Source organism: Halichoeres trimaculatus, unplaced genomic scaffold, assembly GCF_033239565.1.
Source record: "Halichoeres trimaculatus isolate MK-OKI-2021-1 unplaced genomic scaffold, fHalTri1.1 fHalTri1_scaffold_14, whole genome shotgun sequence".
Taxonomy (NCBI): Eukaryota; Metazoa; Chordata; class Actinopteri; order Labriformes; family Labridae; genus Halichoeres; species Halichoeres trimaculatus.
The window spans coordinates 26,281,357-26,309,209 of NW_027437192.1; positions in this window are offsets into that span (position 1 = coordinate 26,281,357).

Sequence of the window (27,853 nt, forward strand, 5' to 3'; positions counted from 1 at the left end):
TAGAGCACTGTGCTGTCATAAACGACTGCTTAACTACTTACAAACTAACAGTGTTTACTTGTTGTCACATTAGCCTACAGATACGTCGGCACACTGGGCTGACGATGTCACTAACATAGCTGGCTGCTACGTTTGTTTGATGTCACATTTCAAACCGAACGACGTAACTTTACTGTTAAATATCTTACCTCGGTCAGTTGTATCCAGTAAAAGTTGTCTTGAGCAAAGAAAATTTTAGATAGGATACAAGGTGTCAAGGTACCAAAACAGATCCTTCTCATGGCATCTTTAAATTACAAAGTTTAGAAAACAATTATCACTTTATTGATTTGGATATATTATTGTTACTATGTATGTTTTAAAGCAGATTTGGTTGCTTTTTGATCCTTAACATTTGATGAAATTTTAGTGCATTCGATGATAAAGGCTCTCAATGGTACACGCCAAAGAGTAGTGCTGTAATGCACCAATGGGCTGCATCGCCACAAGGCCGTAAGAGCAGCAACATTAACCACAATATAAATAAAAGACAAAAATCTACAGTCTTTCCCAAAATCATTCTCTAGTCCTACCAGTGTAACATCAGGCTAATTGGGTTTTTTTTTTTTTTTTTACCATCAGGCTAAAAGATTGTCAAACTTGGCTCATTTTATCAAGACAGGGTATCTAAAAATAACAAATCAAGCATTAAGTGTCAAAATGGTCAATTTTATATTATATATATTTCTCTTTAACAATTTTTTCTAGGAAAGAAAGAACTTTTTTTTGTGGGCCTGGTGGGCCTGTCAGAAAGTGAGTGGGCCTGGGATCGTTAGGGCCACCCATGACACCTCCCCTGCAGCAAAACCTCATAGAGAACCACATTGGGGCAAAGACAACAGTTTTTCTGCGTCTATCTTCAACAGCCCTTTTGTGGAGCAGATGATTTGTTTTCAGCCTGCTGTGCTGTTGCTCCTGTATCTGTCCAAAAACAAGGACACAGCCTTAAAAAAAAAAAAAATGAGCTTGATGATACCAAACAAACAAAATCTAGCACACACCTTGATGTGCATGCTGGTATCTTTGACTTCATAGGAAGAAAGCCTGAAAGGCAAAAAGAGTAAAGCCGAGAACAACCACAGTTTCTAGCACCTTCACTAAAGACAGGATGTAAACATCTGTGCTTCTGGGCGTTTTTTATCAGACGGCCCTCAGGAAACTGTGTTTACAGCGTGAGCACAGATCATCCTGATCTGACGAGTCTGTCAGTGGGTGTGTTGAAGTGAAAACGCACATTTTGCTTTTATAAATGAAAAACATTCTTTGGTGGGTGTTTTTGAACTGGGGTTGTATGAGGTACTTGTCAAAAAGGATTGTTTTACCCACAGAAGATCCTGGCAAACTCTGCCCCTGAACCATCAATAGGTTTTAAAAAAGCATGAGCAAAGTGAAAGATAAAAATTTTACCTCTATATTTAAGAGCATTAAAAAATAGTCCTGCTACGTTTGTCTCTACTCCTGCAGTGTGGATTTCTATTGAATAGTGAGTTAAAATCAATGATTACACAATGATCACACCTTGGCTTTAAGTTGTTTTGTTTTTTTTATCTTTATATCAACTTAAACGTTTTTGTTTCAGGTTTGGTTTGATGGTATTTGCTAAAGTTAATCCCATGCAGTGCCAGCTGAGTCATGCTTGGTCTACTTGAAGCTCTTTTAGTTGACATAACAGAGGTAATTTTACAAACACAATAAGCCTTTAACACCAATCAGAGATAAGTCTCCTGTGAGCAAACATTGCTCATAGGTTTGAATCTTCAAATATATGAGATGGCCGTTTCACAAGAGATGTCTGAGGGTTTAATATCCTGACCTAGATTTTAAGGCAGTTCCTGTAAGTGTGGTCTTTTCTCACTGCTGATGATAACGGTCACACCTACAGCCCACAGTATGATGAAATATCGATGGTTCTCCATTTTTATCATGAGTAAAAAGTCTTTAGCGCCCAACACAGATGACACTTTTTTCCCCTTTGCGAGGTGTTTGCTTCAGTTCAGGGCATAAACAAGACAAAGGCAGTATCAGTTTTTGATACATCAACATCAGGAAGACCAAAAGCTATCACTTGATGTATAACGTAGTATGACCTTCCATGACACCATCAAAGAACACAGATGTTTCTACTTATCTGATCTCTTCTCATGTCTTGAAATCGAGACATTACATAACTCAAGGTTCAGCCCGTCCCATTATTTAATCTTCAATCCCAAGGCGAGGAATAAGAAAGTAACCAAAAACACGTGTACTGTATGTTTTTATTTAAAACATAAGTGATTTGATGTTTTACCCTATATACCCTAAGAATTTCACCCTATAGAGCACAGAAGAGACCAGTTTCTAGTATAAGTCACTTGATTTATTCTCACTCCTCATGTGAGTAACTGCAACCTGCAGAACAGCAACACTTTTATAAAGTCTGTGAAAAACTTCATCATGAGCTCATTCTCTCCTCATTCTCTGGACTATCAGTCCTTTTCTCAGGCATCACAAATCAGTAAGCCTATGAGCAGACTCATGAGTATAGCTTATACTCAGCACGAGCAGCACAGACGTAATTCAAAACAATGATGACCCAGATTCAGGTTGAAAGGAGTCGTTTTTAGTCTCACTCCTAGATCAGATAGAAATGTTTATTAAAAAGCATGTTTAAGTTTTCAATAATAAAAAATCTACACAGCTTCAAATAAACCTCTAAGAAGTCATCCCTCAAGGTTTCCAGGAGTTGTTGATAGCTGAGAGTCATTCAAGAAGACTGACACCATTTCAAGTGCATATTATGTTAAAGGTCCCATATTATGCAAAAATCACTTTATTAAGTCTTTTAGTGAAATTTGTGGGTCTTTGGCTTTCCTCCCAGCCCACAAAAATGTGACATTTAATGACAAAACCTTTATTTAGCAGTGCTTGTGAATGTAAAATCCTGACCTAAAACGAGCTGTTTGGATTTTGGGGATTTGCTGACGTCAGCGATTCCCTTTTTTGACCAATCAGGAGCAAGTCTGACCTGATTGGTCCACCGGAACAGTACCCCCTAGCGAATAGACTGGTCCTGAATCCAGGCGCATTACCAACCATCCACCAACAAACCTGGGACCCTGGAAATGTGAGTATTTTAAATGCTGCGTGCTGTGGAGCAGATGTAAGAGCTTTTCCTCAGTGTCCCTCCTGTCTCTGTGTTAGCTTCAGGATGCTAACTTTAGCTGCGGTTAGCCTGTCGTTTTAGCATGTAATGTTACGGTAAACAGGCTTCGTTGTTTTCTAAACATTGTGCACTCGGAGCTCGTTGGGCCGCTCTCAGTGACGCAGAAGAGCGGGGCGGTATCAGCGGTGGCTCATTTACATATGAAGGTCACGCCCACTAAATCAGAGCGTTCTGAACAGAGGGGCTATGAGAGCCTGGAAACAATGCTGCTGTGCTTGATTTATTAGCTTTTTGGACCAAAACATGTTACTACCATTTCATGAAGACATCAATGATCCACATTAAACTGCAGAAAAGGAGCAAAATATGGGACCTTTAAAGATGCAATGAGGAGGATCTGTTTTAATCGCACTCCCTCGCCACCTCCTGGCCCGGAGTCTCCGCACACTGTCGTGAATTATTTTTAGTGAGGTGTGTGTTTGTTTGGAGTTAAATGGGGATTGGATCAGTAGCAGCCCGGTACTCCGACGTATCTATAGGCTAACGTGACAACAAGTAAACACTCTCAGTTTAGCTGTTTATATTTAGCGCAGCTGACAGTCCAGTGCTGTAAGACATGTCTAATTAGCCTTTAGCTTAGGCTGTATCACTCTTCTGTTTAGCTTTCTTCTGCTCTTCTGTCCTTTTTCTGTCTGATAGCTAGGCTCCTGTGTCCACCATCACAACAAGATTAGTCGTAGAAATCATTTTTAGCAGAGAAAATCACAGATGTCTGTGTTTTATCTCTTCTCAATACTAAACTTCATCAGCTGGCACGGTGTTGTCATAGAGACCTAGACATGCCATAAATCAATCAGGCAGATATCTAGAAGGGAGACTTTTTAAAGATCACTTTCAAACTCCTCACAGACCCTTTCAGTATGAGGCTACAGCTGGCCGGTGGCTAGCTTAGCTTAGCTTAGCTTAGCGTAATGACAGCTGACCTGGCTTAAACAGCTTTCACTCTGACAGCACCTGTACACCAGGTGTTAGCCAAGACTTCTCTGCTGAACGATGCAAAGTTTCTAAACTTATGAGCACTCACACACCCTCACACCCTCTCACCTTCATACACAAACCTGCATCTTGCCATCATGATTGCTGACATATCCCAATTAATTGATCCCTGAGCACTCTTGTTTTTGTCTAGCTGATATTTCCCTGCTGCTCATTAGGGTGATGGAGAGACAAAGCTGTGTATGGATCAAAGAGAGTGAGCAAGATGTTGATGACGTCCTTCTGAATACTCAGGGGGCATCGGAGCAAGTTTACTGATTAGTGAACAGTGCTGGCATACAGAAAAGAGAGCTCAGTGTGTACCTGTCTGTGTCCTGCTGTATTCATTATTCAGCTTTAAGACAACCAGAGGTAATCCTGTGAAGGTTACCTTGACTCAGAAGACATTGGAAAAAAAAACAGATAAAAACACAGGAGGCAGAGTGAGACAAAAAAGACAGAAAAAAATGACACCCGCCTCACAGAGGAGGCTGTTTATGTGATTTGTGAAAGCAGCATGCAGCATGATGAAATAACGCTGGGACAAACTGAGAGATACAAGCTTCAGGCTCCTGTTTCCCTGTGGCAAGATTACATGGCCTGAAATTTAAACAGGGGTAAGGAAACAGCGATAAGGTGTTTCATATGGATGGTGGCATTCCTGGGGTACGACTTCAGTCAGGATTGTGGACAGAGAGGAGGGTGAAACCTCTGAAATGCAGACTAAGGCTGTTTGTAGCAGGGGTGGTTGTGATAAAAACAGATCACTGAGGCACATTGGGACATGGGTTAGAATTCAGTGAGTATAGAAGCCACAAACAGACATTTTCTCAAAGCTGTTTTCCTCATAACAGATGATCTCAAGATAACAAAGCTTGTTTTCTCTCGTTCTGCAAACATGTTTATTCAAAGTAATTTAAAGAGTTTTACAAGAGTTCCTGGCCTGTGGCATTACAAGGCCCAACAACAAGGGAGACTGAAGATTCAATCTCATCCTCTCTAGATGCTGGTGTCCCATGTCCCAAAACTTGAGCCTCATGGGCTACTAGACGGCTAACTATCTGGACTATTGATACAATGAGTACTGTTTGTGGCAAATAAATTGATCATACCTTAGCACACTGTTTTGTTCCAACCTATATGGAAAAAAAAAGTAGAATTGCTGTGTGCTATCTTTATGTAGTACATGCACCTACCTATCCCCACCCCCCACCCATGAAAAAAAAAATCTTGACACACCCCTGTTTAGGGGAAAGTGCTTCTAGTGTCAATGCTACTGCATCCTGGTCAGAGATACAAGGTCACTTAAAGTGGATTATTTTGTTAGTTTGGATTATATTAAAATCAGGATTTACCCTGTAATAAAAAAAAACATAAAATATTTGCTGCATGAGTTTTAAATTTAATTCTACTCCCTTGAGGATTATCATTCCACTATAAGAAGTTAAAGTTGTATTTTGGCACTTTTTGAAATGGCTTCTCTCATAAAATCATCCTCACACTTTTTCCAGAAAAATCAGTGCTAATTTTCAAAAAGTTGTGGTAAGAACAACATTTAAGTTTTTACTTTTTTTTTTACTTAGAAAGAATGCATATTTATTTAAAAAAAAAAAAAAAAAGGTTTACCAAAAATAAAAAGTTGCCAAAACCACCCAATGTGTCAAATGTAATATATATATATATATATATATATATATATATATATATATATATATATATATATATATATATATATATATATATATATATATATATATATATATATATATATATATATATATATATATATATATATATAATGACAGTGATTATTTTTCTATGAATTAAAAAAAAAAAGAATAGATAATAAAAATCTCATTTCCAAAAAATTAGATTTTTTTTAAATATTTTTGATGAGTCAGTCTTCACAGGGTTAAGGAATCATCTGATCAGCTAATGCATATTTCACTTCTGAATGCTGCTAGTGTATTGTTTTTTATGCTTCTGCCTTGGTTGGGCTGCCCTTTAATTGAGATTTTGAATATTCCTGCTTGAATAAACTTTAAATAATGAATAGAAATAATACAATGCTTGGTAGTCCTATGTGACCACCAGATTTAACCCCAATAATACAAGTAGTTTGGCTTCTGAACTGATAAATGTCTGACCTCGTCAGAAAATTGAACGTGTCTCTTGGTTTTGCGATAAGCTGCCAGGATAAGCCGAGGCAAGGCAAATACTGACTGTATCAAAGTGAGCAAACATGCTACACATCACAAGAACAAGCACAGAGAGATAACATGCACCACTTTTCAGGATGTTTGCTCCTTGCTAACAAAACCCAAGATGGTCAATAACAGGAGCTGTGGTGGTTGATTTAACAATGCATTACATGTTACACTATAAAGTCTACTTAGCAGAAATCATCACTAGTGTCTCCATCCTGAGGCTACATTTTATTGTCAAGCTTCATTAATTTATTCCTCCAGCTCCAGAAAACTCAATGGTGGCACTCCACAGAGTGAGCAGCGCCACAGTGAAACGAGGGGTTTTGATCAGTTAAAAAAGGATGAAAGAGGACGGTTGAATCAGGCTCCTCGGAGCAGAGGTCAGTCTCTGCTCTCCTTCTGGATTTAATTAGCTTCATTTGATAACATGGTTCGTGAGTCGCCTGTTTCCTCAGCCCTAACCTCAATGAACTATCGTGATGAAGAGATTTGACTAATTATTTCCATGTGAGATTAACTGTTAAGAGACCTGATCAGGGACTGAATACTGCTAGCAAAAATAGAAACATATGCCTTATTAAACACACACAGAGGCATGCATGTATACGGAAACACAGGCTGATCAATTGATAATAGAGTCAGAAGGCTGAGCAGAAGCTTAAAAGAGGGTCAGAGGGAGAAAACTCAGAAGAACAAGAAGCCTCTGGGGAGAAGTCATCAAAAAGCCAGTGCTGAATTATAGATTCCCCGTTCGACCCACATAAACACTGATACATGATGCATGTAGCTGTCTTTCAAAATGCATGAAATACTGAAGGTGTTGGTATAAAGATCAAACTACACATTATCTGCTGATCATGCTCATCCCCACGGGATGGTTTATATTGACACCATCTGATAAAATCATCAAGCAAAATGTGGTGAGGTTGCTCAACCTCAGTAAACTGAGAAATAACAGTGAGCATGAGTGATGCTGCAGCTTATGAAGCACCAGGCCTGAGACCAGGCTTCACCATACAAAGTGAGGAGGCACTGGTATTTGATTCTATACAGGCTGCATGCAATATGCATCTACTGTATGCACATTACACTGTGTCTCACTGGGAGATAAGGTGTTAAATAATACATTTGTTTTCTTTGTTGATGTGCAGATGTATGGGTGAAACTCAGCATGCGTGTGTGGGAAGATATCCTTTTAAAAAACAAATGCATTGTGCATGTGCATGTGTTGGACCAATCTGTACAATGTATGTTATACTCAGTGACAGAATGTGTACATGACAAACTAGAGGACACTTAAATCTGTGTTAAAAATGTAGGGTGTTTGCAGCATTGTGGCACACTTAAAGAGGGGGTATTGTGCTTTTTAGGCTTTTTACAGTCCCTTTACATGATTTACAGCTCAAAAAATCAATTTTTAAAAAATGTAGTTTTTTCACTCTTGTGTTTCAGAAAACCCTTATTTCAGCCTCTGTCAGAAACACTTTCCAATTTAGCTGCTATCTCTTTAAGAATCCTTACTCCACAAACCCCTTCCATCTGATTGGCCAGCCTTGTGGAGATTACATGCTGCATTTTTAAAACAGACTGCTTTGATCGGTTTACAGACAGAGTCAGGGATTTCTAGAGCATATGAATATGAGTTTATTATTATTATTATTATTATTATTATTATTATTATTATTATTATTATTATTATTATTATTATTATTATTTGATTAGGACAGTGCACATTAATCAATAATTTCGTCATACACGTCATTGTAAATATGCCGGAATTAGCACAATAGCTAAATTTCATCTGTTGTCCTAAGGCAGGTGATCAAACAAGAAAAAAAAATAATAATAACAACACTTTCCACAATACAACCAAACCAAGCAGTTTTAACAAACAAGATTGACACAATGGGCTCTAATTTCATAGACCAGGCGCAGGCGCACCTGCCCTGCGCCGGCCTACGCCGTGCGCACAGGGCGTGACCGGCGCACTTTGCAAGTTTCCTGCAGTGCCAAGAGAGGCGCAGTACAGGCGCACATGAGCGCAGAGCTGCGCGTCCACGCCTCCCTCCGCGCAAATGGCAGAGAGGGAGGAGAAGAGCCGTGAGTGGGTTTAACACAGCCGAGCGCTATTTTCACCAATCAAATGAGCGCCTCTCCTCGCCTCTAAATGCCCTGCGACTGAGGCGCAGCGTCTGATTGGTCTGAGTGATCTCCAGCACCACGGAGAGAGTGTTGGTAGCGGAGACGGTCAGAGCCGCTGTGCCTGCAGCAGGTCAATGGACAGCGGGGCGCATCGGAGGACACGACGCGCGTCACCGTGTGGGCCAGCTCCCGGGACAGATTTAATCTGTTCCTTTGTTATTAATAGGAGTACAAAATTAAGAGGCAGTTACACAGCTGGCAGTGCACGGCAGTGCGCCGCACGAAATTAGCACTGCGCAGGCTGCGCCAGGCTTGCGCCCCCTGCGCTGCACCACGAAATTAGAGCCCAATGTGTAAACAACGGATAACTCACATGTGTTAACATGTTTGTAAATCTGTACATTTAGGATAAACATTCAGCATTGTTACTTTACATCCATGTTTGAAATACTGGAAACCATTTCAAAAAATATATATTTAAGCTCAGTTAGCACACCAGCTGTATCAATAAGTGTCCCTGCATACCATATGTTTAGCTGGCAGGCCAATGCTATGATGGATGAAGTTGCAAAAATGATTTAATATGTAAAGATTTCTTCCAATACACAGTTTTTGTTTGTTTGTGTCTTGTGGATTTTTAGAGATAACAATTCCTGCATAGTAGACAAGTAACCAAACCTCCAACCTTTTTCTATGTGAAAGGCACACATTTCATGAACATCCAATTCTGTCTGATCCTGTGTCCCATGTCCTGTCCACTGGAGCAGGGGAAAAGGGGATGTCATAACTATTTATCCCCCTCTTTACACATGTTATAATTGTCAGGTGATAATAAGGTTTAAAATAGACATTCAGTCATAGCCTTCAGATAATGCCTGAGTCTATTCTTGTGTGTTTAAGTCAAAGTGTTAGTTAAATGATGTCAAAGGGGGATCTGACAGCCAGTAAAATCTTGTTTTGATTTATTTGTTGTGACATAAAAGAGTCAAAAATAGTGTTTCCCTGTATATCAGAGCTTTAAGGTTACTTGTATGTGGTAAGAGGGAGCAGAGGAAATGCATTTTTCTTCAGTGTAGTTTTTAAAAATGATTCAGACAAAAACAAAAAAAAAAGTCACAAAGCGCAGCGATCATAACAGCATTTCAGATTCTCTGTATGTGCCACAAGCGATTCTAGCAACAAAACCCAGTGACGCCCTGTCACTGCTGTGTACCCCATCCCCCTGTTATTTATATCACCTGCAGCTTTCTCACAGCAGCAGGAACAAGTGCGAGTCTCAGTTTGAAACCCATGAAGTGTGGAGTTGTTGTCTTTCCGATGAATTCAGAGCTCCATCACAGTCAAAATAAATATCTATTTCTGAAACTATAAGAATATTTTGTTTACTCTGAGGATTTTTCTCCATCTTGTTTAAATTCCTGCCTATTTTTGAAGCACTCAGAGAGAGGGAATGAGAGAAAGTAGCTGAGACCTGGAGCTGTGAGTTTTGTTGATTTTACATTAGCTATGTGGGTGTATACTCTCTGCCTTCATGATTAATTTGAACTAATTAAATATTATCACAGTGTGTGCTGTGAACCGTAAGCAGCTGTTTCATTTCGAGTGGTTGTTGTAAGAGCAGCAGTTAATGACTTTTGAACAAAATGGAGACACAGAAGAAAGAGGAGAGGAAGAGGAGGACGTGGGCAGGAAAGAGTGCAGATGGATCAGAGTTCAGTGTGGGCACATAAGACACATATTAATACCAGGCACACATGTATGAGGTCAAGCACTTTATAATAAAAATGTCTCTAAGAACTGCAGTTTTTAGCACTTCAGTATTGGGTTTATATTTCTAGACCAGCGGTTTCTGCTTAGGTCGGACACAGGCCACACTCTAAAGAGCAACATATGAAGATTTCCTTCCCATTGGCTAATTAAACAGATCCATGAAACCTGAGCAGAGTTAAAGGGTATCATAAGGGTAGATATCCGTTTTCTTTGCCAGCACATGTTCTACCTGATGTGATTTTGGAACAGCATTGTCTCTGACACTTCTCCATGTTTTTCCAATGGAAATAATTTGGGCTGTTACAATTAGTCTGCCCTTGTCAGCCTCAGTAGAAACATTTATTATCAACAAATATTGTTTTGCCTGAGATCATATCTTCTCAGACTGCACAGCCAGACGAAAGAGCAGGAGGTGTTTTGCAATTATTGCAGTGTCAAAACAGCTAAAATTATTCTTTGGAACTGACATAAGGAACTTGATGGGCCACAGAAAAAAAGGATGTAAGATATAAAGGTGTTCTGTTTGTGCAGTTTTTGTTTTTCTAATGTCATGTCTCTGTTTTTCTAATAAGTAAGTCAAACTCATTCCAAGGGCTGCCCTTTGTCACAGATTCTGTTGGTTACGTCTATGGACAGGGTTTCTTGGCACAGCAGGGGAAGCACTGGAAAAAAAAGGAAATCTTGTCAAGTTTTTTTTCTTATTTTAAGTAAAAAATGTCTTGTTATACTTGATATGAGCCACATTCACCTGACGAGACAAAAAATGTCTTTTCAATTCATTTAAAGTCAAAAATGAGGTCTGAATTGCTTGAAACAAGGTAAAAAAAAAAAAAAAAAAACTTGTTTCAAGAAAATCAGACCTCATTTTTGTCTTTAAATATGATTGATTTGATTTAATTTGATTTTTATTATTGTGTCATGCATATACAATATGTCCAGCCCAGCGGGCTTATAAGACTCCATTACTCAGTCGTCAAGTTCAGGGATCACTGTAGATGTTTACAAAGAAAACAAATAAATAAATAAATAAATAAATAAATAAAAAATCTCACAGAAATAAACTATCCTGACGTTTTTTTTCCAGGCTCTGGATACAAAGGAGGCCAACTTTTAAATGTCGTAAATCATAATAAACAACCATTTTCAATTTGTCATCATCAGTACCCCAAAACGTATCAGGACTTTTAACGTGCATTTCATTCATCAACTCATCCTAAAAAGGACAGTACAGAAAAAAAATGTGCTTCGTTCTCGATTTCACCTAATTTATATAATTCACACAGTCTGTGTTCCTCCTGGATATTTTTGAATCTGCCAACTTCAAGAGCAAGTGGGAGGATTCCTGTTCTCAACTGAGCAACTTAAGATCTTTGACTTCTTTTTAAATTAGCTGTTACGTAAGATTCATGGCCATAGTTGTGCTTAATTTGGATATATGTTCTTAAATTTGCCTTTATCAAAATTTCATTCAACCATTTTTGCTCAAACTTGGCAACAAGCTTCTCCCTTGTTTTGTTCACACTGCAGACAAGATTGTTTTGGTAGACATTCTGTTATTCTGTTTCCTCAAAAAAAGAAAGGAGTTCTGTAGCTCAGGGACAGTTCTGCATTTTACTAAACATAAAAATCTTCTTATTAATCCTATTTTCTGTCATTTTAATAAAACTGTTCCAAAGTCTGATCATTTTGCATTTTCTCACTTTTGATCCAGGAATCCAACCCATGTCACCCCGAGCAGCTAAAGTAGGGGCAAATTTATGGATACCTAAAAAATATTGTATTGCTCTGTTTTAAACGGCATCTGAACCTTTACTTTCTTTGTGTCCCCATATACCTGCTGCATAGTTTAAAAGAGGAGAAACACAAGCTTCAAACAGATGTGTGTAGGTAGCATACCCGAGATCTTTACAGATTTTAAGCTTATTAAGAACAGACCCCGGTGCTCTTCCAGCTGAACCAGACAGAAGTTTCATTCCAGCTTCATGATCATAAACTCATCAAGACAAAAACACAGATGCTTATATTCAGATGTATATTCTAGAATAGAAGTCCCAAAAGGGAAAATAGTCTCACTTCTTGGAGTACCTTTCTTTCTGAAGTGAATTATCTTTGTTTTCTTTTCATTGATTGTCATTCTCCATCTATGGCACCAGGTCTTCAGCAAATTCACTTGAAACAACATTTTTCTGGACTAGTCAGGTGAATGTGGTTCATATTAAGACTTAAAATACATTTTCTACTGAAAATAAGACAAAAACACATGATAAGATTTCCATTTTTTCCAGTGAGTCAAGTTTAGGGGTCTTAGGATCTTAACCCTGCTCTTTGCAGATGATGTTGTCTTACTGGCCTCATCCAATTTTGACCTCCAGCACTGTGTCAGTTTGAGGCGGGATAAAGATCAGCACCTCTGAGTCTGAGGCCATGTTTCCCAGCTGGACTCAACGTCAAATCAGGATATGATTAAAGCTGTCTCATCTAATATGAGTCCATTGTAAGAGTACAAAACTTTGCAATATTTAGTAAATTACAGTAAGAAGACAAACGTCCTTTTATGGAAAGAAACCTCAAGGTGAACCAGACCCATGCCACACAGACATCTAACGAGACCGCTTTGGGGTTGAAGGTCCCATATTCTGCTCCTTTTCTGCAGTTTAATATGGATCATTGATGTCTTCATGAAATGGTAGTAACATGTTTTGGTCCAAAAAGCCAATAAATCAAGCACAGCAGCATTGTTTCCAGGCTCTCACAGCCCCTCTGTTCAGAACGCTCTGATTTAGTGGGCGTGGCCTTCATATGTAAATGATCCACCGCTGATACCGCCCTGCTCTTCAGCATCACTGAGAGCTGCCCCACGAGCTCTGAGTGCACAATGTTTACAAAACAGCAAAGCTCGTTTACCATAACATTAGAGGTAAAACAACAGGCTAACTGCAGCTAAAGTTAGCATCCTGAAGCTAACACAGAGTAAGGGGGGACACTGAGGAAAAGCTCTTACATCTGCTCCACAGCACACAGCATTTAAAATACTCATATTTCCAGGGTCTGAGGTTTGTTGGCGGATGGTTGGTAATGTGCCTGGATTCAGGACCAGTCTATTCACTAGCCCTCTGATGTACTGTCCAAAGTTGGAAAAGCAGTCAGCCGTGAAGTGACAAGCACACACATGCACAGTTTTACTGAGTGTAGCTGGAACATACCCTTGATAAATGAACTCTAGCCACTTAGTCTTGTCTTCGTCCAAGATGAGAAGCTTGTGCATGGAACTATGTGGCTGTTTACAGCTAACAACATACCAGGTGTTCAGCTTTGGCACTCTGAACAGCAGTGGGGAAAGGAGTGGGCGGGGGGTGGGGTATCTGCTCCAGTGGACCAATCAGGTCAGACTTGCTCCTGATTGGTCAAAAAAGGGAATCGCTGACATCAATAAATCCCTAAAATCCAAACAGCTCGTTTTAGGTCAGGATTTTACATTCACAAGCACTACTAAGTACAGGTTTTGTCATTAAATATCACATTTTGTGGGCTGGGAGGAAAGCCAGAGACCCACAAATTTCACTAAAAGACTCAATAAAGTGATTTTTGCATAATATGGGACCTTTAAAGAGAGGGATAGAGGAAGAAATGTAGCAAGAAAGAGAGGGGGATGGTCAGGGGGCGACAAAAACTACAGAAACATCCATAAGAAACAGAACAGGGATGGACATTCAGACTTATGAACACAACACAGATCATTCAGGTGAAGGGAGGTGTAACATTGATGCTAATAGACTGATCTGAACACTTAAAGGCAGCTGAAGTCAACAGGTCTCATGTCAGCATCTATAATAGGGATGTTGATAACAGTGGTTGGAACAGAAGTATCAATTATAGCAGCTGGGGTCGGACTGTTCTGAAATTAGCATTAGCATTGTAGCAGCGGTGATTATAATGGTGAGACTGTTAATAACAGCTGGAGTCTGTCAGGTCCACAGCAGCAGGTCTTCTACGGCAATGAGCCAGAGGAACTTACAAGACAAGAGAGCGCAGGGACTCAAGGAAAGTAACTTCCTCATACAATATCAAAACTTGTTTTACATTATTTTCTGGATTTCTTTGCATTTCCTGTCACTAATGCTGCACACTGGTAATTACAATGATTGTGCTTAGAAACTAAATATTTCAGCAATTATCAATGCAGAGACTTCCAGTGAGTGAAATCAGTCATCTGTCTCTAAAAGTGTGTGTATGCATGTGTGCATCGGTGTGTGAGTGTGTGTCTCTTAATCTGCAGTTAGCTCTTATGTAATTTTTGGCTCTTGAATAGAAGCTACTGCACGTTTTTGCAGCCCCCTCCCCTCGTCTCTCTCTTTCTCTTTCTGTAGCATCCCTGCCATTCTGAGCAGACTGAGGCTCACTATAAATATTTTATATGGCACAGTGCATGTGGGAAAAATGTATTTTTAGCATCTAATGCTTTAACTTGAAGCCAGCTCGCTGTGAAGCCAGACAGCTTTGGTGTGGATTCTTTTGGCTCCTCTTGTCTGTACATGTGTTAGCGCATGTGCATCAGGGCTGGCTTGATTAATGTGATCAATTCTGACTGCTGTCCACTGAAACGGATGTAGGATTGATTGTCACTGAGTTCTTTTAAGGTAACATAGCTGTGCTAGCTTTTATATGCCGTAGATCCACACGTTCAGTGACCTGAATCTGGGTTTTTCACACAAAGTGATCTTCTCCCTGAGGACAGGGAAAGAGATAGAGGCTATAATACTGCAACATTGTCGCTGCAAGGGTAAATCAAAGAATGGGAGGAGAGAAAAGCAATTGCAGATGTCTCTAGCGAGGGATGGATGTTAAAATGCAAAGCACACCCTTCCCCCGACCACCAAGACATGCATGCATGAACATGAGCAGCAGACAGCGGACACACTCTGTTGCAGCGCTGCTAACACCCAAGGATGCTGCTCTTAGCGCCTGCTGAGACAAAAGAGATCAGAGAAGAATTTAAAAAAGAGACACTCATTAGTAGTCCAGGCATTAGACACATCCTTGGATCATTAGCTGTACTGGTGATCCTGCTTGTATGCATGGCCAGAGGAGGATATAGTCTGTTTTTAGAGCAGAAACAGAAAGCATTGTCATGGGAGTTAAAGCACAGGAGCAACAGAGGAACAATGTTGTTGTTGTTCTCTGTCTCTTTTTGTTTTTTTTACACCTGATCTGTGGTTTTCGTACACTCTCTCACGCCCAGCGTGCCCTCAATCTAACCTTGATCGATGCTACACAGGGTCATGATCAGCTGTGGGATACAGCAGAGCTTCCTCCTTTTAGCAAGGTGATGAGATACCTCACATTAGTCAGAGCTGTTTTAAGTTCAGGCTGGTATTAATCTGTGCTGTGTTTAAAGAGAAGAATACCTGCACTAAACCAAGCATCTCAGACCACATTGATTACAACGTGCAGCAGAGCAACAAATGCTATGGCAACAACCTTGGAGTTTGTGTGTGTGTGTTTTCTTACTGAAGGATCTCACTGAGTTTCTCGTCCTCCCTCATGTCTACTTCTCCTCTCTAATTCATCTTTCTCCTTCTGCTTCTCCTTGCCCCCGTTTCCTCGTCTTGGTTGTGACGGGAGGACAGCAGCCATACTGACTGCTAATGAGGGACAGAGCTCTTTGCTGTATGTGTGTATGTCTGTCTGTCTGTGTGTTTGTGTCCATGTGTGTGACAGAGTGTGAGGAAGAAAGACACAGATAAAGTGTCTTTGTTTGTGTGTGAGTGCATGCGTGCCTGTAATGGGATTTTGGAAGAGGGTAAGGCCAGGAGCTGAAAGAGAAGAAGTGAAAAAGATAAAGAGAGATGTGCTCTCCAGCTCTCCTCCCTCGATCTGTTTCCTCTCTGTTACTAGGCAACACCTGCAGGCATGCACTAAATAAAGCCTTGTACCCACATTCAGCCTCCCTCTCACTCTGCCGCTCCTCTCTCCTCATCAGCCTCATCCTCTCTCTCATTCTCATGTTCAACCTTAACTTCAACAGAACTCTTGCTCTTTAACCTCCTATCCAGCACTTGGTAATTTCACTCAAACACAGTTTTTACTCCTTTCTTTATTCAGCTTCCATAAACCAGACTTCAGGGTCAGCTTCCCGCACTGAATCACAACAAACGTTATCTCTGGATGCTTCACAAAAAATATCAAGTCTAGATCTGCTGATGTTATATTATTAACAGAGACCCAACATCAAGACAAAATGAGGAGTCTGATCTCATCTTAATCCACCATGAGTACAGCACTTTGAGCATTTGGCAAGTTACAGAGGCAAAAAAAAACAACCTGGAGCAGAACCAGACTCATGAATCTGCAGAGACTGTGTTGGGGTTGAGAAGAGAGATGGAGGGAGATGTAGAGAGAGAGGTGGAAGTCAGTGTGGTATTAGCAGGAGCTGGGGTTGTAAAAGGGTGGAAAATTACAGGTAAATTTCAAGAAAGTTTCCTTAAAATTTCTATGGGAATTTTGGCTCAGGAGTATTGAAAATTACAGGGTTTTTTTGCTCTTGTATCCTGCCGTCAACCTAAATATTTTTTCCCGAAACATAAAATAAATAAATAAAAATAAATAAATGAATAAATTAAATTGATAAATAAATAAATAAATAAATAAATATCAGAAAAAAAATGTTGGCTCAGAAATTTAGAAAATTTACATTTATTTATTTTTTTGTTGTTGTTTGTTTTCTTGTTATCAACTTGAATAAGGTTTTCAAAAATGATCGAGGTTGAAATAAGATGAATAAATGCAAATAAACTGTGTACCATGACTCACGTGTGACCACTGCACTACAGCATTTCCACTGAGACCACATTAACAGTTGCGTCAAATTTTGATGATTGTCTTAATTGCACTTCCTCACCACCTTGTGGCCTGGAGTCTCCGCACACTTTCGTAAATCACTTTTAGCGAGGCATGTGTTTGTTTTGAAATTAAATGGAGGACAGATTGAAACAAGTATTCTTTCTTCAAGACAACTTTTACTGGATACATCATGCTGAGGTTAAGTATTTATCAGTACAGTTACGTAGCTCTATAGTTTGAAATGTGACATCTGCAGCCTGGTGCTGTGACATATCTGTAGGCTAACGTGGCAACAAGTAAACACTGTCAGTTTGTAAGTAGTTAGTAGCCGTTTATATTCAGCACAGCTGGCAGTCCGGTGCTCTAGGACATGTCTGTAATGTGTAACGTTACAAAAACCTGGTTAGCTATGTCCTGCCAGTCATCAAGGCTAATTAGCCTTTAGCTCAGGGTGTATCACTCTCCCGTTCAGCTTTCTTCAGCTCTTCTGAAAGGCACAAGTGTCCACTATCACTACAGAGTTATTTATAGAAATTGTTTTTAGCAGATCTCTGTGCTTTTTCTCTTCTCACTACTAAACTTCGTTGGCTGGTGTGGTGTTGTCATAGAGAATCAGTCAGGTTCTGGTCCACCCAATCTGGAGGCTAAAAAGTAGCAGTTTAAAATAACCTGTAACCAGCAATATAGGTGCCGATAATCTCATTTTAAAGTGTGGACTACGATTAGACAAATATCTTGAAGGGAGACTTTTCCAAGATCACTTTCAAACTCCTCACAGCCCCTTAAACTTAAACTAACAAATGCCCATCAATATGTGTTTACCTTTGAGAGTCTAGGTATGACAAATATTTTAGCCTTTGTTCGTGACGGTTAGTTACAGTTTAGAAAAATTCCTCAAAATTCCCTGAAAATCTTTAACCTCATTTAAAAATGTTGCTTTAGACATGTTTGCATGCATGTCTGCTTATAATAAACCAAAAGGTTTTATATTTACACATTTATATGACCATGTAAAGGCAGTTAATATAAATCCCGAAACTCCTGTTACTTCCTGTTAATTTCTCATAAACTCCCATCGAAAGTTTCCAACTTTGGAAATTCTAAGAATTTCCCACACCTAAGCAGGAATGTCTGATTATTGCTAACAGAGTGGTCTTAACTCTCATTTTAGCTTTCATAATTGTAATAATTTTGGGCCTGGTATAAAAGAGTCATTTGAGCCATAGTAGTCAGAGTTGAACTGTGATAAGATTTAAGAAAAAATTACACAAAGTAGATGTGATGACAGAATCCAGTGTGTGATTGTGATTACTTCAGCATCAGCATCCTGAACACTTCAGTAATCTTTACCAAGACTGAGGGGAAATGATCATAAGGTGTGTAGAAGCCCATAACGTAATAACGACCCATAATGTAATAAATTTGGCCTTTTTAGAATGTAATAGATCCATAACGAATAACTGACCAATAACGTAATCAAACTCCTGAACCTATAATGCAATAACTTTTGGCCAATAATGCAATAACTTATTACGTCATTGGCCGGTTATTATGTTATGGGCCCGATGCAAAAAAAACCTTTTGAAAATGTAATAACTGAGCCGATAACGTTACAACCAGCCAAGAATGTAATACGTTTGCCCTTTTTGACAATGTTATCTGCGAATAACATAATAACTGACCGTAACAGTGTATAGCATATCAGTTAGTGCCTCAAAAAAGTATTCATTTTTGTCATGAAAAATGCAATCTTTATTAAAACTCTGTAACAGTTGTTCCTTAAATCAACTTTATTTGTTGTGGCTTGTGTTCTTCAAAATAAAATTATACAATCAATAACAAACTTGAGTTCTGGTTTTAACAACTTTAGATCCTGAACTGAACAATAGAACAATATAAGTGAACATATTTAACCTGAGCACAAAAATAATGAGGATTACTGTTCCCTTGTCTTACATTTAAACATTAAAAAAAAAAAATCCAGCAAAAGTTACTACATTATAGGTTCAGGATTTTGATTACGTTATTGGTCAGTTATTACGTTATTGGCCTGTTACATTTTAAAAAGACCAAATTTATTACACCATGGGTCCTTATTACGTTATGGGTCATTATTACGTTATGGGCTTCTACAAGGTGTGAATACTCTGAGCAGTCAGAGAGACTAAAAAGACACTGTTTATGTACGAGCCAATTCATCCTTTAATCTTCATCATCGCTGGTTGGTATTAGGATGAGCTAGTTAACCTCTTCAGAGCCACTACAAGATAATGTCTTTCATTGGTGAATGGACAGTGTTCATGTAACACTTTCTAAAGAGCCCATCAGTAATAACCAATCAGATTCACACACCCCACGGCAGAGCACCAGGAGCAGTTCAGGGTTAAGTGCCTTACTCAAGGACACTTTGGCATGTCAACAGCCGGACTCTGCAGCTGAACCACAGTTGTCCAAGAGGTCTAAATCCTGACCGAATGAAGTTTTATTTATCACAAAATGAACAGTTGCAGCATAAAGAACAGTGTTTCTGTTGTAATTAACTGAAACAAGTGTTTATTCAAATAATTTTTAGGTGTCATTTTTGTTTTTCTCTTGTGTGCTAATAACGAATATGAGTGTTAAGCAAGGATAAACAGAGGGCTTTGATTGTGGTCAGAATGGGGCCTTACACTTGCCAAAATACTGCTTCATATGATTTAAAAAGACTAGATTTCTGATGCGATATTAAAATGTTTCACCGCAGCATGCCTTAAATCATCTTCCATTAGCTCTATAGTTTCCATTATCAGCTTTTCATAGTGAAAGCTTTTTCTTCATAGAGATAAGTTTCTTTATTTATGCACCACACTGTGAAGAAAAAAAATTAGTCTAGTGTAGAAATGTTAATCTGAATTCTAAATCTGGTATTTTTCAGCCAAGGTGTTTACAATAGAGTAAATGTAACTTACCTTAAGGAGCTGCAGTATGTGTCCTGTGTGTCACACTAATGAAGCACTGGTCATAAAACACTTCCATGAACAGTTTATCATGATTAAGGGCTTTGTTTTCGTTTGATGTATGGTAAATGAAGTTTTTCAGAAGCAAAATGTGTCAATGGTTGTCTGTCTCTACATGCTGGCTTTGTGATTGGCTGGTGACCTGTCCAGGTCGTATCCTGCCTTGCACCCTGTGACAGCTGGAACAGGCTTCAGCCCAAAATGGAAAGTGGTAAAGATGATTGAAGGGTATATCATTAGTTTGCATGCAGGATGCTTCAAAACTCCTCCACAGCACAAACAACCAGAATGAAAACAGCACATCCATACAGATAGACAGAAACACCCTCCAAGCTCCTCTCTTTGAGCGACTTTCCTTTTCATACTGTACGTGAAGCATTTCATGCATTCTTAAAGGACTCTGCTTCAGTAAAAGCCTCTGGAAGTACTTCCTCACTCTGTACATGTTGAAGGTTGAGCAGTCAAGTGCAGAAAGGCTGAGAGGTATGAAGTCACCTAGTAAGAAAATTGATTTAAATAAAAAACCTGCGGCTAATAAAATCCCGAGGATCCCATGTGTGTTCATGTGCAGGGTGAAGAAGTGAGCTGACCCACACCTGGATTCTGTTCTAAACCTTCAATTCACTCACCGCGAGAATATTATTTCTCTGGGTGATTTGTCAGCAGAGACAGGGGAGGGCTGAGGTTATAGAGATGCAGACAGAGATGAATAGAAATAGCGAGAGGGGATAGCTAAAGACAGCACACCTGGGGAATCCAGCAGGTAAGAGTAACCCCAAACTGTCAATGTGACATAACACCTCATCTGTCTGCGTGTGCAGCTGAGGAGGGCACATTTCGACTGTAAATGAGATCAGTCAACCTGACAGACAGTGAGTAAAAACAGAGTTAGTAAGCAAAGATCCTGATCTTAGATCTGACTAAAACAAAGCAAATTCACTGCTCTTACACACTGCTGCTTCTTTAACACTGTTTAAAGGCACAGTGAAGAGTTTATAGATGGTCGTGAAATAGTTAGACTTTTACACATTCACCTGTTCATAATCTGCCCATTGGTCACAAACTTTACTTGTTATCATGTTTCAAGCAACAACTCTACATAGCTACAAATAAACACAATAAAGAAACACATACCGAAGCCAGAGTCACGACCTAGGAACAACATCTGGTAAGTAAAAATAAAGCCTATGCTGAGAGACGCTGTACGCAGAGAATCTGCTTGAGGCTGTCTACAAAAAGACCAGAAGTCACGTACACACCCAGCCATAAAAACAGACTTTTACGGCATTAAAAGTATATTTACAGCTTGGTTCAGAAAACAGCTTGGGTCTAAAACGCTGATTTCACTATGGGCACACACTGCACGGTGAGTGAATTTTTTTCTAGCTCTGCTGTTTAGAAGTTATTGGGATTTGGATTTTCCAATCAGAGACACAGCTCGGGTCACGTGACCACCGGGCACCCTGAAGCTGCTCGAAGAAAAACTAACAACTGGTGCCATATCAAATGTGGCTGCGTCCGTGGATTGGCTTCATTTCACGGTTTCAGGAACAGACGGGTGACATTGTGGATGCTTCGTCCATGTTTTATAGGCTATGGTCACAACTTGGCAACAGTGAGTGATGGTGCTCGTGGGAAATGGAGTTTTTAACCTGGGAAACACTAATGATTCAGACCAAATGTGTCTGTAGACGGTAAGGAAATGGACGTCATCTCACTCATCTCACAGTGAAGTCACCACAAAAACTGCTCCCCCTGGTGACTGACTGCAATATAGACCAATTTACTGTTTGTAAACAGATACGGCTGCGATGCGAGCACAGCTTGGCAACAGACTTGCTGCAGAGTATAATGGATTATAAAGGGGTGAGAGGGAGTTAACCACCAAAAATAGAATTTTTTACCGAAATAGCACCGATTTGACAGGTTGTTAAAGAGTCACAGGTTACCTGAGGTTGGATAAAGAAGACACATTTAATGACACGGCTGCAGACATCGCTGGTGTGTTAGTGCAAGGTGTGACCCTGTTAAGTGGTGACTCTCAGCCGACTGTCAATGACACATCAGCTGTGAGTCAACAGTAAGCACGATCTCTCTTTACTCCAAAACACTGGTAGCTCTGTAACAATTCGAACTCAATAGAAGTTGACTTCATGCTATTGTATCGTTTCTGATGACAGACAACAGAACAGTCAAACATTTTTATGCTGCTTGCAACTTTAATTTAGTGTTCACTGAATGCTAACTCATTTGAATGAAAAGAGGTAAGCACCGCTTCAGTTGCCAAAATTCATGCCTATATTTTTGATGACATCAACTGAAAATTGGTCTATGGGTCAAAAACTCTGTCAACTCATTTATTTGAATGGGGCTCAGATCAAACTTTAAGAAATAAATGCACCTCGTAAAAATGGTTTCTCACACCTGTATGCTGTGGAGATATGAAGATATTAATGGACTGTATTGAGTTCAAGTCCTCTTTTTTTCTAAAAAGTTTCCTTTTTATTAGTTATTGGACGTCAAAAAATGGGTTGTATGTCAGGTTTAACAATGATTGACAGCTGCCATTCTTGCATAGCTTTTCCAGGAATAGAATAGAATAGAATAGAATAGAATAGAATAGAATAGAATAGAATAGAATAGAATAAAAAATACTTTATTTTTCCCCGAGATGAAATTCAGGAGTCACAGCAGCAATCAAGCAAGCAAAAGTAAGAAAGTTTATAAAAAGTGCAAAAAGGTCCATAACAAAAAAGATGAAATTATATTATGAAAAGAGACTAGTAAGATATGTCAGGAAGGGGAGCCAAGAGGCGATTTGCTCAAATTCTCTACTGTGCAGACTGGGGCGCCCCTGATGGTAGAATTTTGGCTTCAAAACTGTACAAAGGTGGAGCCACACTGGTCCCTGCAATCAACACTTAACAGCTTTCTCACAGAGCCTAACACAGTGTTTAACACACACATTCAAATCCACCCGAATAAAAAAACATTTTAAAATTCATATCACTGATTTATTTATATAATAAAGCTGATTAATCTTCTGTTTGACCTTCTTTCCACTTCTCACAGGACAGGGTGGCGGATGGTGTGTAAGCATCGGGACTCATCGTACTGTTCAGCTGTTGATTACAAATAAGTGTGAAGAGGACTCGAGGGCTCCTCTTGAGGCTTTCATCTGGCCTAATGCAGGAGTGGGTGTTTGCTCACTCATGAGAAACAACTTTGTAACACATTAGTGGTACATTCAGGCTAGAAACAGCACGATGCACTCCTTTCAGCCCATACACGGTAAATGTCTACACGCCTGTTTAAAACACTTAGATATACATGATGATTAAACATGAGTCAGGGACAGATGAGGAGAGGGAGAAATGAGTATCAGCCTCTCACAGTGGAGAGCAGAGTGTGTATCTGTTAACACGAAAAACAAGCACACAGCTCAGCCTCTGTGCATGTGCAGAGTGAGAAGGGAGCTGCCTTAAATTTTTGTATTTTGTGGGTGCAAACAAGGACACAAACACACAGGGCTGCAGAATAACACTATCAGACAGAGCCAACATCCATAACCAGAGATTTACCCATGGATTTTAAAAGGGCCAGTGACTGTGTGTGTGTGTGTGTGTGTGTGTGTGTGTGTGTGTGTGTGTGTGTGTGTGTGTGTGTGTGTGTGTGTGTGTGTGTGGTGTATGTGTGTGTGTGTGTGTGTGTGTGTGTGTGTGTGTGTGTGTGTGTGTGTGTGTGTGTGTGTGTGTGTGTAGAGCTGAGTGGGATTTTGTATAATCCAAACATGAAACACAAGAGTTCCCCCACTACAGGCACGCACGCACACACACAAATACAAACACACACACACATACACACACACACACACACACACACACCGCCCCTCCTCTCTGTCACTCTTCCTGTGTGTGTGTGTGTGTGTGTAAGTGAGTAAGCTTGCCTCCCTCAGTCTCTTTTAGCGTTGCGTAACAGCGTGATTATATAATCCCAAACATATATGCATGTCCACGAGGCTGAGCGCTGGAGTGCACGAAGCATCCGAGAGCATCAAACTGAAGAGGGGGGATGATGTGGAGCCAGAGGAGGAGGAGAAGAAGGAGAAGGAGGAAAGGGGAAAAGGAAAGTAGGAGGTGATGAAGGATAACTTCTCCAGCCTTTTAGCACTGAGGACATTTTGAGTCAGGATGGGAGCTATAGTGACATCACACGTTTAGTGCTGTTTAAGTATTCATGTTGAAGTGAAGTCAGATGTTGGTGAGCACAGGAAGTGGCCTGCTTTATGTTGATAGCTTCTCCTAAATAAAAAGTCAAAGGATAGAGCAGTGTCAAACTCTGTTTTCCAGAATTTGCTGATAACACTGTGAGGGCTCTGAATGAACTGACTGAAAACTTTTTAAAGCATAAATTAATTAAATGTACATAATATCTAAAAAGCCACAGAGCTGGAATGCAGTTTTGCCTCAGCGATTAAGACACACACCCTTTGCACAGATGCTCCAGTCCTGAAAGTGGACAACCTGGGCTCAATTCCAGCTCAGCCCTTTGCCACATATCCTTCCTCACTCTCATTCCTTGGTTTCCATCTTTATCCACAGTCCCTTCTCTAAAGAAAAAAAAACACAAAAACACAAAAAGAAACTTTTTAAATAGCCATTTTGTGCTACTTTGCAGTGGGGAATTTTAGAACCAGCTGAACAAATTCATCTTAAGACACAGAGGAACATTTGCTCTGTTTTGTGTGTCTGAACACTAAGTGATAACTCCAGTATTCTCTTTGGTCTTTGCGCTTTTGTTCAGCACCGGCTGCTGAGGGAAATATGCAAGTCAGAGCTTTCTAACTTTAGTTAATGTTTGCACAACTGAACAAAGTCTATGCTATGAAAAAAGAGTTCAAGTGACTCTTTATAACATGTTAAAACAACTTAAATGACTACAATACTGACCAGGGATGTATGTGTATATATATATATATATATATATATATATATATATATATATATATATATATATATATATATATATATATATATATATATATAATTGTATAGCCTGCAACAACTTTCCACATTTATTAAAGTGCTCTATCTCCTTATGTCTGCATGGGGGGTTATTTGAATAATTGTCAGCAGTTAAAGGTGACTACTGAGGCCCTGTATACAGGACATTGTTTCATCCAAAGATGCTAAAACGCAGTGGAAAAAAATATGCGTTTACATGGAAACACTGATAGACTGAAAACGCTGTAGTAAGCATACCAGGCCTGTAGGTGGTGCTATAACTGTCTTGTCCAGGAGCCACTTTTGGGAGATCCCCACCGAAGTAGAGTTGAGCTGGTCCTCTGGTGTATTGGGGAATACTTAGTTAAAAAGTGGAGCAACAGATGCATATTTTCTTGATAGACAGTCAGCAGATTGAGCAGCACAAGCACAACATGGTAGTTCGCGACAACCGAAACAACGGTACTGTTGTCCTGTTGTATGCGCGCGCGAGGCGGAGTGTGACGTCAGCGTTTCCACTGAAAACGCCGGTTTACTGTTTACACGGCAACGGTGTCGGGAGCGTTTCAGAAAAATCCCACTGGAGGCCGTTTTCAAAAGTTTGCAATTTAGGTCGGCTGAAACGCTGTTTCCGTGTAAACGCGAGGCTGAAACTGCTATTTGCTCGAAATGTACCCAAGCTAATTTGCTGTTTTCCACTGTTAGCCTGAAGCTTTCTTTATGGGTTGTAAGGTTCATGGCACTGTTCACTTCTGATGAAGTATTATCACCTGGCAGCTTTTACAAGTTGTTGTTGAATATCACTTTGGAAAGATCGTGAAGCCATTTTACAGATGATAATAGGTTAAATGGTCCGAGAAGTGTAACATAGAAAATAAAATCGGACTAGAAACAAATTTAGCAGCAATGCCAGTGTCAAAGAAAGTCAACCCACCTGAGAGCCACATAGACTTTTTCAATGTGAGCCTTTAAGTGAACACACGACTTAACCTTTGACTCAATGGAGTAAGTTCTTTATACTTTACTGACCAAAAAAAAGACAAACCTCCTATTTTTTAATTTGCTTAAAGAAATATTTCAGTTGTTTTGAGGTGGGTATTTATAACTTACATTTCACAAGTAACTGCATTTCAAGCAGAAATGGATGCTGGTCAGCTCCAAGAAGCCACCTCTAGGGTAAAATATAAAGCCTATGCCGAAGTGTAAAAAAACTGCAGTTCACTGAGTGTTCACTTAAAGCTGTTTGCAGAAACACTGGAAACCACATATGCACCAAGCCAAAAGAGTTGAGTCTTACAGTAAAAATAAACATGTTAATAGCCTTGTTAAAAAAAGAAAAATATCATTTCTCTATTAGTACTGTCTTGTCCCTGCCTGCAGAGCACTATAGCCTAGCCTGAATGCAGTTTCTCACTGTAGAAGCCAGACAGCATTTGTTGTAGCTTAAACAACAGCTTCTGACGTTTAATTCAAACCACCTGTCAAGTAAAAACCAGGGCTTTTTGAATTCAGAATTCCTCTGATTCAGATTCTAAATTACTGAAATACACCTTTAAGTTTAAAATCTGAAACTTTTACATATTTTTAAAGTATTTTCAAACATGCTGCCATGCAGAGGGAGCTAGCCAAAAGAGGGCAGAAGAGCGCCATCCTCCCTAGTGGAGAGTGTGTGTTGTTGTTTTGTTTTTGTTTGTTTTGTTTTTTGTTTGTTTGTTTGTTTTTATGGTGTGTTTTTTTAATGTAATGTAAACAAAATCTCTTGTGGCCACTGGAAAAAAGCACCCATGAAGCAGAGATGACAAGCCAATAAATTACTGTTGCTGGGGTAAGATATATGCATATTAACGTGACATTGGCCAATTAGCATCATGGTAAGTAATCCTCGAAGGGGAATTCTGAATTCAAAAAGCCCTGGTATCCTGCAAAACCCAACTTACAACATTTTTCACCAGCCTCCACTGCCACCATGACAGTCTTTACATATCCCAAAGATTCCCATGAAGCTGTATGCTAGCTAGGACTTAGTTAGGAGGTAGCTAGTCCATTTGGAATTACATTTTTTAGAGACTGCCACAAACACAGTCAGGACATGATCTGCAAAGAGATAAGATAAATGAGGTCTGGCTAAATTCACACTGATGGAAATTTATTGGAGTTGCTTTAGCTAGGTCTATACAAAATGCAACAACCTGTAACCTTAAAACCACGAACAGTTTCGTGTGCAGTGATTTTCAATAAATTTACCTGGAACTCATGAGGTTTTAGTCTGGTACAAAGTGTGAAAAAATAATTCTGTGTGCCATTTTTTTTTTCAAAGAACAGCAGCAGTGCTCAAATTAACACAGCAAAAAGAAGAAGAACTAATGGCAGAGACTTAAATTGAGAAGACAGAGCTTTGAAGGCGGTGAGTGCTTTCAGAAAAAGCTCTACGCGAGAGACAGTTAATCAAAATGGAAAGAGGAATTGAGTGGTATGAATCGAGTTAGAGACAAGCGTTGGATGGACATTCAAATAAGAGTGTTAAAAAATGGGCACACAAAGAGGAGAGGATGGGTGAGAGTGAAGAAGAAAGGGCGCAGAGGTATTAGGTGTGTCCCTGCGCTGAGTTTATGTCAATACAATAGCAGGGTGACATTAAATGGCAGGTAGAAGACGTCACTAACTCTGACAAAGCGGTAC